This window comes from Notolepis coatsorum (genome assembly GCF_963971535.1).
Source record: "Notolepis coatsorum genome assembly, chromosome: 3".
Classification (NCBI taxonomy): Eukaryota; Metazoa; Chordata; class Actinopteri; order Aulopiformes; family Paralepididae; genus Notolepis; species Notolepis coatsorum.
The window spans coordinates 9536968-9552639 of record NC_140167.1 but is presented as its reverse complement, the minus strand read 5'-3'; positions in this window follow the sequence as shown (position 1 = coordinate 9552639).

Genomic DNA, 15672 nt, shown 5'->3' with positions numbered 1-15672 from the left:
ACAAACTGCACAGCAGCCTAGCTACAACAAGCAGCGTAGCGACCAACAACCTGCACAGCAGCCTAGCTACAACAAGCAGCCTAGCTCCCAAAAGCAGCTATCTGCACAGCCTAGCTACAGGAAGCAGCCTAGCTCCCAAAAGCAGCAACCTGCACAGCCTAGCTCCCAGCAGCAGCAACCTGCGCAGCAGCTTGGCTACCAACAGCAGCAACCTGTGCAGCGTAGTGACCAGCAGCCTAGCGACCAACAGCAACAAACTGCACAGCAGCCTAGCTACAACAAGCAGCCTAGCTACCAACGGCAACAAACTGCACAGCAGCCTAGCTACAACAAGCAGCGTAGCGACCAACAACCTGCACAGCAGCCTAGCCACAACAAGCAGCCTAGCTCCCAAAAGCAGCTATCTGCACAGCCTAGCTACAGGAAGCAGCCTAGCTCCCAAAAGCAGCAACCTGCACAGCCTAGCTACAGGAAGCAGCCTAGCTCCCAAAAGCAGCAACCTGCACAGCCTAGCTCCCAGCAGCAGCAACCTACACAGCAGCTTAGCTCCCACAAGCAGCCTAGCAACCAACAGCAGAAACCTGCACAGCCTAGCGACCAACTGCAGCTAAGCTACCAACTGCAACCTAGCTCCCAACAGCAGCAACCTGCATGGCAGCTTAGCTATAGAGAGCAGCCTAGTGACGAACGGCAAAAACCTGCACAGCAGCCTAGCTACAACAAGCAGCCTAGCAACCAACAGCAGCAACCTGCACAGCAACTTAGCTACAACAAACAGTCTAGCGTTCAAAAGCAGGAACCTGCACATCAGCTTAGCTCCCACAAGCAGGCTAGCGACCAATGGCAACAACCTGCACAGCAGCCTAGTTACAAGCACCCTAGCACCCAACAGCAGCTACCTGCACAACCGCTAAGCTCCCACAAGCAGCCTAGCTACCAACAGCAACATGCACAGCAGCCAAGCCACAACAAGCAGCCTAGCTCCCAACAGCAGCAACCTGCACAGCAGCCTAGCTCCCACAAGCAGCCTAGCTCCCAACAGCAGCTTAGCTCCCACAAGCAACCTAGCTACCAACGGCGGCAACCTGCACAGCAGCTTAGCTCCCAACAGCAGGAAACTGCACAGCAGCTTAGCTCCCAACAGCAGCTTAGCTCCCACAAGCAGCCTAGAGACCAACAGCAGCAACCTGCACAGCCTAGCTACAACAAGCAGCCTAGCTCCCAACAGCAGCAACCTGCACAGCCTAGCTACAACAAGCAGCCTAGCTCCCAACAGCAGCAACCTGCACAGCCTAGCTACAACAAGCAGCCTAGCTCTGAACGGCATCAACCTGATGGGCAGCCTAGCTACAACAAGCAGCCTAGCTCCCAACAGCAGCTTAGCTCCCACAAGCAGCCTAGCTACCAACAACAACCTGCACAGCAGCTTAGCTACAACAAGCAGCTTAGCTACCAACAGCAGCCTAGCTCCCAACAGCAGGAACCTACACAGCAGCCATGCTACAACAAGCAGCCTAGTGACCAACAGCAGGAACCTGCACAGCAGCTTAGCTCCCAACAGCAGCCTAGCGACCAATGGCAGCAACCTGCACTGCAGCCTAGCTCCCACAAGCAGCCTAGCTCCCAACAGCAGCCTAGCGACCAATGGCAGCAACCTGCACTGCAGCCTAGCTCTCACAAGCAGCCTAGCTCTCACAAGCAGCCTAGCTCCCACAAGCAGCCTAGCTACCAACAGCAGCTTAGCTACCAACAGCAGCCTAGCTCCCAACAGCAGCCTAGCGACCAATGGCAGCAACCTGCACAGCCTAGCGACCAACAGCAGCAACCTGCACAGCAGCCTAGCTCCCACCAGCAGCCTAGCTCCCAACAGCAGCTTAGCTCCCAACAGCAGGAACCTGCACAGCAGCTTAGCTCCCAACAGCAGGAACCTGCACAGCAGCTTAGCTCCCACAAGCAGCCTAGCTCCCAACAGCAGCAACCTGCACAGCCTAGCTACAACAAGCAGCCTAGCTCCCAACAGCAGGAACCTGCACAGCAGCTTAGCTCCCACAAGCAGCCTAGCTCCCAACAGCAGCAACCTGCACAGCCTAGCTACAACAAGCAGCCTAGCTCCCAACAGCAGCAACCTGCACAGCCTAGCTACAACAAGCAGCCTAGCTCTGAACGGCATCAACCTGATGGGCAGCCTAGCTACAACAAGCAGCCTAGCTCCCAACAGCAGCTTAGCTCCCACAAGCAGCCTAGCTACCAACGGCAACAACCTGCACAGCAGCCTAGCTCCCAACAACAACCTGTACAGCAGCCTAGCTCCCAACAACAACCTGTACAGCAGCCTAGCTCCCAACAGCAGGAACCTACACAGCAGCCATGCTACAACAAGCAGCCTAGCTCCCAACAGCAGGAACCTGCACAGCAGCTTAGCTCCCAACAGCAGCCTAGCGACCAATGGCAGCAACCTGCACTGCAGCCTAGCTCCCACAAGCAGCCTAGCTCCCAACAGCAGCTTAGCTACAACAAGCAGCCTAGCGACCAATGGCAGCAACCTGCACTGCAGCCTAGCTCCCAACAGCAGCCTAGCTCCCAACAGCAGCTTAGCTACCAACAGCAGCCTAGCTCCCAACAGCAGGAACCTGCACAGCGGTTTAGCTCCCACAAGCAGCCTAGCGACCAATGGCAGCAACCTGCACAGCCTAGCTACAACAAGCGGCCTAGCGACCAACAGCAGCAACCTGCACAGCCTAGCGACCAACAGCAGCAACCTGCACAGCAGCCTGGCTCCCACCAGCAGCTTAGCTCCCACAAGCAACCTAGCTACCAACGGCGGCAACCTGCACAGCAGCTTAGCTCCCAACAGCAGGAACCTGCACAGCAGCTTAGCTCCCACAAGCAGCCTAGAGACCAATGGCAGCAACCTGCACAGCCTAGCTCCCAACAGCAGCAACCTGCACAGCCTAGCTACAACAAGCAGCCTAGCTCCCAACAGCAGCAACCTGCACAGCCTAGCTACAACAAGCAGCCTAGCTCTGAACGGCATCAACCTGATGGGCAGCCTAGCTACAACAAGCAGCCTAGCTCCCAACAGCAGCTTAGCTCCCACAAGCAGCCTAGCTACCAACGGCAACAACCTGCACAGCAGCCTAGCTCCCAACAACAACCTGCACAGCAGCTTAGCTACAACAAGCAGCTTAGCTACCAACAGCAGCCAAGCTCACACAAGCAGCCTAGCGACCGACAGCAGGAACCTACACAGCAGCCAAGCTACAACAAGCAGCCTAGCGACCATCAGCAGGAACCTGCACAGCAGCTTAGCTTCCAACAGCAGCCTAGCTACAACAAGCAGCCTAGCGACCAATGGCAGCAACCTGCACAGCAGCCTAGCTCCCAACAGCAGCCTAGCTCACACAAGCAGCCTAGCTCCCACAAGCAGCCTAGCGACCAATGGCGGCAACCTGCACAGCCTAGCTACAACAAGCGGCCTAGCTCCCAACAGCAGCCTAGCTCCCAACAGCAGCAACCTGCACAGCCTAGCTACAACAAGCGTCCTAGCTCCCAACAGCAGAACCCTGCACAGCCTAGCTACAACAAGCGGCCTAGCTCCCGACAGCAGCAACCTGCACAGCCTAGCTACCAACAGCAGCCTAGCTACCAACAGCAGCCTAGCTACAACAAGCAGCCTAGCTCCCAACAGCAGCTTAGCTCCCAACAGCAGCTTAGCTCCCACAAGCAGCCTAGCTACCAACGGCAACAACCTGCACAGCAGCCAAGCTACAAGCAGCCTAGCTCCCAACAACAACCTGCACAGCAGCCTAGCTCCCAACAGCAGCCTAGCTCCCAACAGCAGGAACCTGCACAGCAGCTTAGCTACAGAAAGAAGCCTAGCTCCCAACAGCAGCAACCTGCACAGCAGCTTAGCTCCCACAAGCAGCCTAGCGACCAATGGCAGCAACCTGCACAGCCTAGCTACAACAAGCAGCCTAGCTCCCAACAGCAGCAACCGGCACGGCCTAGCTACAACAAGCAGCCTAGCTCCCAACAGCAGCAACCGGCACGGCCTGGCTACAACAAGCGGCCTAGCTCCCGACAGCAGCAACCTGCACAGCCTAGCCACAACAAGCAGCCTAGCTCCCAACAGCAGCAACCTGCACAGCCTAGCGACCAACAGCAGCAACCTGCACAGCAGCCTGGCTCCCACCAGCAGCCTAGCTCCCACAAGCAGCCTAGCTACCAACGGCGGCAACCTGCACAGCAGCTTAGCTCCCAACAGCAGGAACCTGCACAGCAGCTTAGCTCCCACAAGCAGCCTAGAGACCAATGGCAGCAACCTGCACAGCCTAGCTCCCAACAGCAGCAACCTGCACAGCCTAGCTACAACAAGCAGCCTAGCTCTCAACAGCAGCAACCTGCACAGCCTAGCTACAACAAGCAGCCTAGCTCTGAACGGCATCAACCTGATGGGCAGCCTAGCTACAACAAGCAGCCTAGCTCCCAACAGCAGCTTAGCTCCCACAAGCAGCCTAGCTACCAACGGCAACAACCTGCACAGCAGCCTAGCTCCCAACAACAACCTGCACAGCAGCTTAGCTACAACAAGCAGCTTAGCTACCAACAGCAGCCTAGCGACCAATGGCAGCAACCTGCACAGCAGCTTAGCTTCCAACAGCAGCCTAGCGACCAACAGCAGGAACCTGCACAGCAGCTTAGCTTCCAACAGCAGCCTAGCGACCAATGGCAGCAACCTGCACAGCAGCCTAGCTCCCACAAGCAGCCTAGCTCCCAACAGCAGCTTAGCTCCCACAAGAAGCCTAGCTCCCACAAGCAGCCTAGCTCCCACAAGCAGCCTAGCTCCCAACAGCAGCAACCTGCACAGCAGCTTAGCTCCCAACAACAACCTGCACAGCAGCCTAGCTCCCAACAGCAGCCTAGCTCCCAACAGCAGCTTAGCTACCAACAGCAGGAACCTGCACAGCAGCTTAGCTCCCACAAGCAGCCTAGCGACCAATGGCAGCAACCTGCACAGCCTAGCTACAACAAGCAGCCTAGCTCCCAACAGCAGCAACCGGCACGGCCTAGCTACAACAAGCGTCCTAGCTCCCAACAGCAGAAACCTGCACAGCCTAGCTACAACAAGCAGCCTAGCTCCCAACAGCAGCAACCTGCACAGCCTAGCTACAACAAGCAGCCTAGCTCTGAATGGCATCAACCTGACTGGCAGCTTGGCTCCTACAAGCAGCCTAGCTACAACAAGCGTCCTAGCTCCCAACAGCAGAAACCTGCACAGCCTAGCTACAACAAGCGTCCTAGCTCCCAACAGCAGAAACCTGCACAGCCTAGCTACAACAAGCAGCCTAGCTACCAACAGCAGCCTAGCTACAACAAGCAGCTTGGCTCCCACAAGCAGCCTAGCTCCCAACAGCAGCTTAGCTCCCACAAGCAGCCTAACTCCAAACAGCAGCAACCTGCACAACAGCTTAGCTCTCAACAACAACCTGCACAGCAGCCTAGCTCCCAACAGCAGCTTAGCTACCAACAGCAGCCTAACTCCCAACAGCAGGAACCTGCACAGCAGCTTAGCTACAGAAAGCAGCCTAGCTCCCGACAGCAGGAACCTGCACAGCAGCCTAGCTCCCAACAGCAGCCTAGCTCCCACAAGCAGCCTAGCGACCAATGGCAGCAACCTGCACAGCCTAGCTACAACAAGCAGCCTAGCTCCCAACAGCAGCAACCGGCACGGCCTAGCTACAACAAGCGTCCTAGCTCCCAACAGCAGAAACCTGCACAGCCTAGCTCCCAACAGCAGCAACCTGCACAGCCTAGCTACAACAAGCGGCCTAGCTCGCGACAGCAGCAACCTGCACAGCCTAGCTACAACAAGCGGCCTAGCTCGCGACAGCAGCAACCTGCACAGCCTAGCTACAACAAGCAGCCTAGCTCTCAACAGCAGCAACCTGCACAGCCTAGCTACAACAAGCAGCCTAGCTCCCAACAGCAGCAACCTGCACAGCCTAGCTACAACAAGCGGCCTAGCTCCCGACAACAGCAACCTAGCTCCCAACAGCAGCAACCTGCACAGCCTAGCTACAACAAGCGGCCTAGCTCCCAACAGCAGCAACCTGCACAGCCTAGCTACAACAAGCAGCCTAGCTCCCAACAGCAGCATCCTGCACAGCCTAGCTACAACAAGCAGCCTAGCTCCCAACGGCATCAACCTGTACAGCAGCTTGGCTCCTACAAACAGCCTAGCTACAACAAGCAGCCTAGCTACCAACGGCAGATACCTGCACAACAGCTAAGCTACCACAAGCGGCCTAGTTACCAACAGCAGCCAAGCTACAAGCAGCCTAGCTCTCAACAGCAGGAACCTGCACAGCAGCCTAGCTACAACAAGCAGCCTAGCGACCAACAGCAGCTAGCTGCACAACAGCTAAGCTACCACAAGCGGCCCAGCTACCACTACAAGCAGCCTATCTCCCAACAGCAGCAACCTGCACAGCAGCCTAGCTACCAACAGCAGCAACCTGTGCAGCAGCCTAGCTACCACCAGCAGCTTAGCTCCCAACAGCAGCAACCTGCAAAGCAGCTTGGCTCCCAATGGCAGCCTAGCTCCAACAAGCAGCCTAGTTACCAACGGCGGCCATGCTACAACAAGCGGCCTAGTTACCTACAGCAGCAACCTGCACAGTCTAGCTCCCAACAGCAGCTACCTGCAAAGCAGCTTAGCTCCCACAAGCAGCCTAGCTACCAACAGCAGCAGCCTAGCTATCAGTCCAACCAGCAACCCCAGTTGAGTAGCTCTCAACAGCAGCAACCTGCACAGCAGCCTAGCACTCAACAACAGCCTAGCTACAACCAACCCCAGGAGACAAGCTACCAGTCCAACCAGCAGCCCCAGTTGAGTAGCTCCCAACAGCATCAACCTGCACAGCCGCAGCCTAGTTACAACAATCAATCTCCGCAGCCTAGCTACAAGCAACCCCAGCAGACTAGTGACACGTCCAACCAACATACTACCTACCAGTCCAGCCAGCAACCCCAGTTTACTAGCTCCCAAGAGGAACCCACAAAGCAGCCTAGCTCCCAACGGCACCCTGCAAAGCAGCCTAGCTCTCAACAGCAGCAACCCGCACAGCCTAGCTACAACCAGCAGCCTAGTTACCAACAGCAGCAGCCTGCAAAGCCTAGCTACAAGCAACCCCACCAGACTAGCTACCAGTCCAACCAGCAGCCTAGCTCCCAAGAGGAGGAACCTGCAAAGCAGCCTAGCTCCCAGCAGCAGCCTAGTTACAACAAGCAACCTAGTTACCACCAACAGCAGCAGCCTAGCTGCCAGCAACCCCAGTTGACTAGCTCCCAAGAGGAGGAACCTGCAAAGCAGCCTAGCTCCCAACGGCAGCCTAGCTACCAGCAACCCCAGCAGACTAGTGACTCATCCAGCCAGCAACCCCAGTTGACTAGCTCCCAAGAGGAGGAACCTGCAAAGCAGTCTAGCTCCCAACGGCAGCCTAGCTACCAGCAACCCCAGCAGACTAGCTACCAGTCAAGCAGCTACCCCAGTGGACCAACCACTGGTCCAAGCAAATCATCTACCAGTCCAACCAACAACTCCAGCACTGCCAGTCCAACCAGCAGCTCCAGGTGACTAGTTACAGCCCCAACCCATAGGAACCATAGTTGTCTGTTCCCTGTAGTGTAATGTTTGAATATTGCCTCTAACGTGTCGTTTGTCAAAATTGGACGTGGTACGTCTGCAATATGGGGCAGACTAGGATTTCTGTCGAACATAAAGCTCTAATATTTTATTCATATTTGTTTTTAATTGTTATTGCTGCAAGACTTGTTTACAAATTGGTCTGATTATTCCTTCTGACTCCACAGGTCTGGTAGGAGGGAGGTGGTAAAGGTTACCTTTCCAGCCATGCAGGCTCTGTTGATCACAGGGATAAAAAGGACACTTGATGAGTAAGGAGGACACTTGAAATGTGAATTTCTGTAGTTTTACCTGCATCATTTATAATCTGTAGTTTTACCTGCATCACTTCTAATCTGTAACTTTACCTGCATCACTTCTAATCTGTCTAGTTACCACCAGCAGCAGCCTGCACAGCAGCCACCTCCGCAGCCTAGCTACAAGCAACCCCAGTTGACTAGTGAGATGTCTAGCCAGCAACCCCAGTTGACTAGCTCCCAACAGCAGCAGCCTGCAAAGCCTAGCTACAATAAGCAGTCTAGCTACCTGTCCAACCAGCAACCCCAGCAGACTAGCTTTCAAGAGGAACCTGCAAAGCAGCCTAGCTCCCAACAGCAGCCTAGTTACAACAAGCAACCTAGTTACCAACAGCAGCAACCTGCACAGCCTAGCTACAACAAGCAGCAACCTGCACAGCAGCTTGGCTCCCAACAGCAGCCTAGTGACAACAAGCAGCCTAGCTACCGACAGCAGCAGCCTAGCTACAAGCAACCCCAGCAGACTAGCTATCAGTCCAACCAGCAACCCCAGTTGAGTAGCTCTCAACAGCAGCAACCTGCACAGCAGCCTAGCTCTCAACAACAGCCTAACTACAACCAACCCCAGGAGACAAGCTACCAGTCCAACCAGCAGCCCGAGTTGAGTAGCTCCCAACAGCATCAACCTGCACAGCCGCAGCCTAGTTACAACAATCAATCTCCACAGCCTAGCTACAAGCAATCCCAGCAGACTAGTGACACGTCCAACCAACATACTACCTACCAGTCCAGCCAGCAACCCCAGTTTACTAGCTCCCAAGAGGAACCCACAAAGCAGCCTAGCTCCCAACAGCACCCTGCAAAGCAGCCTAGCTACAACAAGCAGCCTAGTTACCAACAGCAGCAGCCTGCAAAGCCTAGCTACAAGCAACCCCACCAGACTAGCTACCAGTCCAACCAGCAGCCTAGCTCCCAAGAGGAGGAACCTGCAAAGCAGCCTAGCTCCCAGCAGCAGCCTAGTTACAACAAGCAACCTAGTTACCAACAGCAGCAGCCTAGCTGCCAGCAACCCCAGTTGACTAGCTCCCAAGAGGAGGAACCTGCAAAGCAGCCTAGCTCCCAACGGCAGCCTAGCTACCAGCAACCCCAGTTGACTAGTGAGATGTCCAGCCAGCAACCCCAGTTGACTAGCTCCCAACAGCAGCAGCCTGCAAAGCCTAGCTACAACAAGCAGTCTAGCTCCCAACGGCAGCCTAGCTACCAGCAACCCCAGCAGACTAGCTACCAGTCAAGCAGCTACCCCAGTGGACCAACCACTGGTCCAAGCAAATCATCTACCAGTCCAACCAACAACTCCAGCACTACCAGTCCAACCAGCAGCTCCAGGTGACTAGTTACAGCCCCAACCCCAGGTGCCATAGTTGTCTGTTCCCTGTAATGTTTGAATATTGCCTCTAAACGTGTCGTTTGTCAAAATTGGACGTGGTACGTCTGCAATATGGGGCAGACTATGATTTCTGTCGAACACAAAGCTCTAATCTTTTATTCATATTTGTTTTTAATTGTTATTGCTACAAGACTTGTTTACAAATTGGTCTGATTATTCCTTCTGACTCCACAGGTCTGGTAGGAGGGAGGTGGTAAAGGTTACCTTTCCAGCCATGCAGGCTCTGTTGATCACAGGGATAAAAAGGACACTTGATGAGTAAGGAGGACACTTGAAATGTGAATTTCTGTAGTTTTACCTGCATCATTTATAATCTGTAGTTTTACCTGCATCACTTCTAATCTGTAACTTTACCTGCATCACTTCTAATCTGTCTAGTTACCACCAGCAGCAGCCTGCACAGCAGCCACCTCCGCAGCCTAGCTACAAGCAACCCCAGTTGACTAGTGAGACGTCCAGCCAGCAACCCCAGTTGACTAGCTCCCAACAGCAGCAGCCTGCAAAGCCTAGCTACAATAAGCAGTCTAGCTACCTGTCCAACCAGCAACCCCAGCAGACTAGCTTTCAAGAGGAACCTGCAAAGCAGCCTAGCTCCCAACAGCAGCCTAGTTACAACAAGCAACCTAGTTACCAACAGCAGCAACCTGCACAGCCTAGCTACAACAAGCAGCCTAGCTCCCAACGGCAGCCTAGCTACCTGTCCAACCAGCAGCCCCAGCAGACTAGCTTTCAAGAGGAACCTGCAAAGCAGCCTAGCTCCCAGCAGCAGCCTAGTTACCAACAGCAGCAACCTGCACAGCCTAGCTACAACAAGCGGCCTAGCTACAAGCAACCCCAGCAGACTAGCTATCAGTCCAACCAGCAACCCCAGTTGAGTAGCTCTCAACAGCAGCAACCTGCACAGCAGCCTAGCTCTCAACAACAGCCTAGTTACAACAATCAATCTCCGCAGCCTAGCTACAAGCAACCCCAGCAGACTAGTGACACGTCCAACCAACATACTACCTACCAGTCCAGCCAGCAACCCCAGTTTACTAGCTCCCAAGAGGAGGAACCCACAAAGCAGCCTAGCTCCCAACAGCACCCTGCAAAGCAGCCTAGCTCCCAACAGCACCCTGCAAAGCAGCCTAGCTCTCAACAGCAGCAACCTGCACAGCCTAGCTACAACAAGCAGCCTAGTTACCAACAGCAGCAGCCTGCAAAGCCTAGCTACAAGCAACCCCACCAGACTAGCTACCAGTCCAACCAGCAGCCTAGCTCCCAAGAGGAGGAACCTGCAAAGCAGCCTAGCTCCCAGCAGCAGCCTAGTTACAACAAGCAACCTAGTTACCAACAGCAGCAGCCTAGCTGCCAGCAACCCCAGTTGACTAGCTCCCAAGAGGAGGAACCTGCAAAGCAGCCTAGCTCCCAACGGCAGCCTAGCTACCAGCAACCCCAGCAGACTAGTGACGCGTCCAGCCAGCAACCCCAGTTGACTAGCTCCCAACAGCAGCAGCCTGCAAAGCCTAGCTACAACAAGCAGCCTAGCTCCCAACGGCAGCCTAGCTACCAGCAACCCCAGCAGACTAGCTACCAGTCTAGCCAGCAACCCCAGTTGACTAGCTCCCAAGAGAAGGAACCTGCAAAGCAGCCTAGCTACAAGCAACCCCAGCAGACTAGCTACCAGTCAAGCAGCTACCCCAGTGGACCAACCACTGGTCCAAGCAAATCATCTACCAGTCCAACAAGCGGCTCCAGGTGGGTGACTAGTTACAGCAGCAACCCCAGGCGCCATAGTTGTCTGTTCCCTGTAATGTTTGAATATTGCCTCTAACGTGTCGTTTGTGAAAATTGACATGGGGCAGGATTTCTGTCGAACACAAAGCTCTAATCTTTTATTCATATTTGTTTTAAATTGTTATTGCTGCAACTAAGACTTGTTTACAAATTGGTCTGATTATTCCTTCTGACTCCACAGGTCTGGTAGGAGGGAGGTGGTAAAGGTTACCTTTCCAGCCATGCAGGCTCTATTGATCACAGGGATAAAAAGGACACTTGATGAGTAAGGAGGACACTTGAAATGTGAATTTCTGTAGTTTTACCTGCATCATTTATAATCTGTAGTTTTACCTGCATCACTTCTAATCTGTAACTTTACCTGCATCACTTCTAATCTGTCTAGTTACCACCAGCAGCAGCCTGCACAGCAGCCACCTCCGCAGCCTAGCTACAAGCAACCCCAGTTGACTAGCTCCCAACAGCAGCAGCCTGCAAAGCCTAGCTACAACAAGCAGTCTAGCTACCTGTCCAACCAGCAGCCCCAGCAGACTAGCTTTCAAGAGGAACCTGCAAAGCAGCCTAGCTCCCAGCAGCAGCCTAGTTACAACAAGCAACCTAGCTACCAACAGCAGCAACCTGCACAGCCTAGCTACAACAAGCGGCCTACCTACCAACAGCAGCAACCTGCACAGCATAGTGACAACAAGCAGCCTAGCTACCAACGGCAGCAGCCCAGCTACAAGCAACCCCAGCAGACTAGCTATCAGTCCAACCAGCAACCCCAGTTGAGTAGCTCCCAACAGCAGCAACCTGCACAGCCGCAGCCTAGTTACAACAATCAATCTCCGCAGCCTAGCTACAAGCAACCCCAGCAGACTAGTGACACGTCCAACCAACATACTACCTACCAGTCCAGCCAGCAACTCCAGTTTACTAGCTCCCAAGAGGAGGAACCCACAAAGCAGCCTAGCTCCCAACAGCACCCTGCAAAGCGGCCTAGCTCTCAACAGCAGCAACCTGCACAGCCTAGCTACAACAAGCAGCCTAGTTACCAACAGCAGCAGCCTGCAAAGCCTAGCTACAAGCAACCCCACCAGACTAGCTACCAGTCCAACCAGCAGCCTAGCTCCCAAGAGGAGGAACCTGCAAAGCAGCCTAGCTCCCAGCAGCAGCCTAGTTACAACAAGCAACCTAGTTACCACCAGCAGCAGCCTAGCTGCCAGCAACCCCAGTTGACTAGCTCCCAAGAGGAGGAACCTGCAAAGCAGCCTAGCTCCCAACGGCAGCCTAGCTACCAGCAACCCCAGCAGACTAGTGACGCGTCCAGCCAGCAACCCCAGTTGACTAGCTCCCAACAGCAGCAGCCTGCAAAGCCTAGCTACAACGAGCAGCCTAGCTACCAGCAACCCCAGCAGACTAGCTCCCAAGAGGAGGAACCTGCAAAGCAGCCTAGCTACAAACAACCCCAGCAGACTAGCTACCAGTCAAGCAGCTACCCCAGTGGACCAACCACTGGTCCAAGCAAATCATCTACCAGTCCAACCAGCAGCTCCAGGTGGGTGACTAGTTACAGCAGCAACCCCAGGCGCCATAGTTGTCTGTTCCCTGTAATGTTTGAATATTGCCTCTAACGTGTCGTTTGTCAAAATTGGACATGGGGCAGACTAGGATTTCTGTCTAACACAAAGCTCTAATCTTTTATTCATATTTGTTTTAAATTGTTATTGCTGCAACTAAGACTTGTTTACAAATTGGTCTGATTATTCCTTCTGACTCCACAGGTCTGGTAGGAGGGAGGTGGTAAAGGTTACCTTTCCAGCCATGCAGGCTCTGTTGATCACAGGGAGAAAAAAGGACACTTGATGAGTAAGGACTGAGGAGGACACTTGAAACGTGAATTTCTGTAGTTTTACCTGCACTGTAATCTGTCTAAAAGCGGTCTTTAAAAAAAAGTTTTACTCTTTCAGAAACGTCCAACTTTGAAGTCTCCACTCTACAATCCTGTATGGACTGCATTTGAAAATAAATATTTTTAATGGTACCTCACTCATGTATGTGGATCATTTATTAGATTCTGTCCCATGGTCTAGATTTGTTACTGGGCTCTGGCACAGCAAAGGGGTATTTTTGTTTGAAGACTTTGTTTCGCTAGTGTACAGCTATCTATTATCAACAAGGAATTGATCTCTGTGAGAATGTAAATAAAGGCATTTATTGGGACTATATATTGTACTGTTGCTGTGAGTAGGCTAGGGGATGCTCTAACTGTCTTGGATATAGCTACTGGGTAGATGCGGCTAGCATCACTTTGTTTCATCACTATAGCAAATCAGGTGAAAAACCCATCAAGTCAATGGTTGTGTATAGCCACACAACTCATATTAGAAATATTAATGGAGATATATTTGAGAAGGAAATTCCAAACATTGTCTCCCATTAGCTATGTTAAGGCTGGGGCTAGCCAAGGCCAGGTTTGTCATAGTACAGTTGGGTTGGTTTCAAAATTCACACCTACAACTGATTATGCAACCGTCCCAGCCAAGTTGTGAAAGGTGTCTGTCTCAGCCAGGGTCCAGCAAAGCTTGTCCAGGTTCTGAAAGACGATGGGAGACCCTCACTGTGTGCCAGACATGACAGCATGGCTAAACCCTGACTAGTGGAGACGAGGCATACAACCAATACAGGATTCCAATTTATATAAAAAGTGAGTCACGCCACTGATTTGGCGTCTAATTAAAGACCTCCTTTCATACACACAATCTGTACGCTGAGGTTGTGCCTTAAAGGAACACGCCAACTTTTTGGGAAATTAGCTTATTTGCCATCTACCCTGGAGTTAGACAAGCAGATGCAGGGGAGTAGCTGCAGTAAGCCTATGGAGATGTTCACCTTCTTTGCAGGGCTATAACTTTTTAAATTGTATTGCTAAATTGACATTACTATGGCCCATTCAACATCGATTATCTATCGTTCAGGATGTAGGAACGTTATACTTTTTCATTCAAACACCAATACCTTCTAGAATGTGTTTTCTGCAGTAATTCCTAGAACGTGAGTTATAGGCCTAAACGCGCGTTTATCGATTGCTGTTTATTCCCGATACATGCTATATAAAAAAATTCAACTGTACATGATCCTATACGTTATGCGTCATCATGCGCGGAGGGAAGGGGGGGCGTTTATAATTCCGTGATCGTCAGTAAATGCTTTATGTATGGGTGATATATTGATCAGATCGGTTTGCAGTGAAATTAATGAACAATTGGGCTGACAATTACGTTGGCGTCCTCTTACCGTGCGTCAATGAGACTGGCGGTGAAAGATCACAGGTATACGACGCCGATCGCCTAGGTCCATTTCCGGTTTGTATGTCGCGATAAACGCCGAAATCATATCGATTAAGTTTATAAAGCGATCCATTATGTACATAGTGTCTGTCGGGAGCCTTGCGACAATATCTGACAGCCGGATGAATTTAATCGACGCACACCTCCCACTTCCTGTTGTTCCGAGTGTAACTCGCCCGACCATCCACCAGGCGGCGGTATTGAACCGTCGCTGTATTGAGCCGTAGGGTCCAGCTGCAGCGCCGGAGGTGTATATATGAATTATGAATGCCATGGCGAAAAAATGAAATATTGATCTCAATATCGCTGTACAGCGTGGTCTGGCGGTCAAAGCATGGCGGGCAATAACGTGTTACATCGTGAATGGCGGTGGATGTGTTAAGGCTATATATGTACTTGATGTTTGTAATAGCATATTTTAAATAAACTTCAATCAAATCAAAATCTCTGACCCTGTGCTAATACTGTATATTGAGACAATAACTAACACAGGAAACGTCTGAACATTAAAAGACGAGCAAATGAGAATTTTTATTGCAAATTAATCCAAAGTGAACGCATTTCAGATTTCATTTCATTTCAACCTTTATTTAAAATCGTAAGCATCTGAGGTTTCCCTCATTTACAGAAACGACGATTGTACAGTACATAATAAAAACAATATTCACAGAAATTTAAACACCAGAGTAAAACAAATTAAAAACGTTTAAAAATAATTTTTAAATATCAACTAAAACAGTTACAGGTAGTCACACAATGGTCTGAAATCATACATTTAAACATTCCAAGGGAAGGGAGAACCTCCAATTTTAGCGTGAGTTGAAGGACATTCCATGAGTTAGAGGCATCAAAGGAAAAGGCTGACTTCCCTAGCTCAGAACAAATCTGAGGAACCCTAAGAACCATCCAGTCATTCGATCGAGTTGAATAGGTTCCAATATTCCAATTTAACAGTGAGGAGATATAAACAGGTTGTTTACCAATAAGGGCTTTAAAAATAAATAAATACCAGTGTTTGTTGCGCCTTTCTGCAAGAGAAGGCCAACCCACCCTATCATACAGGACACAATGGTGAGTATCATATCTGTCACCAGTTATAAATCTGAGAGCTGAGTGATATGCAGAATCCAGAGGTTTAAGAGTTGATGCCGCAGCATGCCTATAAATTACATCACCATA